Genomic DNA, 3076 nt, shown 5'->3' on the forward strand with positions numbered 1-3076 from the left:
AGAAAATGTGTTTAATGTGCTTAGTACACCAGAAACCAAGACAAGAACAACTACAGGCGACCATAGTCACCAAACAAGGGATTCGAAATTACGATGCCAGACCGTGATACAGACCTCACGTCTCTGGGGTGTGGAATATCTGATGCTCTGGAAAATATGGGGCGTATCCCAGACTTCCTCAGCAGTTGCCACGATGTGTACAACAAGTTCCTCAGCACCGTTAACGGGGATTTGGCACAACATTGTATTGACGTATCCCCAGAGAAAGTAATGAAAGCAAGTGGGGTTTGTCGATCTTACTGGTCTACACACAGTACCACCCTGGACGATCAATCTTGACAATATGTTGAATTCAGGTGGGGATGTACATCAAGGCTGTAATGTGAGGGGGGCTCCGCCATGCTAAAACAATCTGCGGCAATACTTGTTGAAGAAAAGTTGGGCAACAAGTGTGGCCGGCCGGGGTGCCGAGCGGTTCTAGGCGCTACAGTCTGGAACCGCGCGACCGCTACGGTCGCAAGTTCGAATCCTGCCTCGGGCATGGATGTGTGTGATGTCCTTAGGTTAGGTAGGTTTAAGTAGTTCTAAGTTCTAGGGTACTGATGACCTCAGCTGTTAAGTCTCATAGTGCTCAGAGCCATTTGAACCATTTGAACCAACAGGTGTGGCCTGACAAGGTAGGTTTAAGTAGTTCTAAGTTCTAGGGTACTGATGAACTCAGCTGTTAAGTCTCATAGTGCTCAGAGCCATTTGAACCATTTGAACCAACAGGTGTGGCCTGACGAGGTGATCCCTAATGATACCGGTCCATACAGTAACTGCAAATCGTCTGTGGGCTGCATGGGTTCTTGCCCATGGATTTGTCTTGCAGAATCCGCCAGACGTTCCTATGAGAAATCTCGACGTGACTAGTGATGGTCCACGCAGTGTCACCGGTATTGCCCTGTACCAGCCCCAGCATAGACACCTCGTTGGCTAGCGTTGTAACAGTTCCCCCACACTGTTGCGTCCCATTCCCCCCCCCCCCCCCCCCCTGAAGGATTCCCTTTCGGACAACCTCCTGTACAAGCGTGCGAGGAAGGTGTGGCAGGGAGTTTGCCTCGTGGAGTAACATTGGACGTACAATCGCTGTGCGCTTCGCCCACTGAGAACAGCGACCCCGTATGCCAGATGCATATCAGCGAGCTCCGGGTTCGTGTAACGTGACGTCCTACTTTCACTCCGTCGGCGGGCGAAATGAAGCTGCACAGTGAGCGGAGCTGCAACGTTCGCGCACATACTGCGTTATCTGACGTTGCGGTTCACGTAGCGTCATATGCCGCGTACTCCAACCAGAGCCGTCCAGGAATTTTAGCTGCACTAGCCATCTTTTCTGCCCTGTTCGTATCCTTTTTTTGCGTGTTTTGTGTCGTCTAATTGTACACTATCTCTCTTGAAACTTTGTAACATGTGTGCTGAAACACCTAGTATATCTCGTGGACGAACGGAGCGAGCAATGTTCCGGAAGATCACTATTTGCGGAATCTACGCAGATATTTATAGAGTACATTTTCGTTCTGCAGAAAGGTCATAATGCTTGAGCATAAAATATAATTTATAATTTTTCAACATTGTGACGTAACCAGCATAGCAGGTAACTATGCACATCTGATCTAAGAACCTTATGTTAAACGTAAATGACCTGCGCTTTTTCCAATCGCTAGGCATCCTTCGTTGCTCCAGTGACCTACGATAAACTACTACTAGAAGAGCAGCAAGTTCTTTCACTTAATTTCTGTAAAACCTCACGGGTATATCATCCCGCCAAGTTGCCTTACAACTGTGGAGCACTTTTAGTTAATTTTATATGCTGCGATAATGACTGAAAGAACGAACTGTACTACGATGCAACAATTTCGGAAGAGCAAATATAATATTACGGCCTTCTGTCAATTATATTCTTTTTCGGTGCCAGTGGGGTCACTGAGCGACTGCAAAGATGATTTTGATCCGTTTACGGACTTCACTTAAGACCGAAACATCTTAGCGCCTTTAGTCATTTCTTTTGACAAAATTTTACAAACTCATCGGATGCTTCTTACGTCGGTCTCATACAGTTCATTTTGCTTTTATCGTCCGCTCTTAAACCCACAGAAATGCAATCATTTAGATCTGCGGGCGTAATCAAGCATGACTGCCTCCTTCTGGAGTGGTTTACGTGAAGAAACTTGTGGTCTCTCTTCCTCGCTGAACTGAGGCCATTACCATGGCTAGGAGCGCATTTACAAGGCATTAGCCTGATGTCTCCTGAATATTACCTTTATAATGTGTGCTTGTGTCGCAGTATTGTCGAATAAGACGTTGTGGACGTTGGATGACTTGCGAATCAACGTCGTTGATACGTAAATCACCGAAGTGAAATCACGTCGAAATAACTACACCAGTCAGCAAACCACAAGACACTAGTACTAGCTAATAGGCTAGAAGTACAGAAATGGTCAGTGAGTGGTTTGTAGCACTCCGTCGTCAGGCCACAAGTGGGCCATCGGGACCATTCGACCGCCGTGTCATCCTCAGCTGAGGATGCGGATAGGAGGGGCGTCTGGTGAGCGCACAACTCTCCCGATCGCTACGATGGTTTTCTTTTATTGGAGCCGCCACTATTCGGTGGAGTAGCTCCTCAATTGGCAGCACGAGGCTGAGTGCACCCCGAAAAGTGGCAACAGCGCATGGCGGCCCGGATGGTCACCCATCCAAGTGCCGGCCATGCCCGACAGCTCTTAACTTCGGTGATCTGACGGTAACCGGTGTATCCACTGCGGCAAGGCCGTTGCCAGTGGTTTGTAGGGTCCGATTAAATACAATGTCGTAATATATGCACTAATATTTCGGTTTGCTTGACTTGCACTCATCTCCAGAGCACCATCCTCAGACGATGCTAGTTTGGGAATGGTGGAGCGACAACTGATCTCGTCGATTTGAATTTAGAGTCATAACAATATGCAGCTTGACTGTTTCCGTAAGCAACAAATTTAATACCTGGGTCAGTTTAGTTTAAAAACAAAATCTAGATGATTTTTACGATTTATACAACATG

The 3076-nt window shown here is 47.2% G+C and overlaps 1 pseudogene; it reads right to left on the reverse strand.

Moving 5' to 3' along the window:
• Positions 1 to 2696: 2696 nt before the first annotated feature.
• On the reverse strand, positions 2697 to 2814 carry LOC126356864 (5S ribosomal RNA; annotated as a pseudogene).
• Positions 2815 to 3076: the final 262 nt, after the last annotated feature.

This window comes from Schistocerca gregaria, chromosome 3, assembly GCF_023897955.1.
Source record: "Schistocerca gregaria isolate iqSchGreg1 chromosome 3, iqSchGreg1.2, whole genome shotgun sequence".
NCBI lineage: Eukaryota > Metazoa > Arthropoda > Insecta > Orthoptera > Acrididae > Schistocerca > Schistocerca gregaria.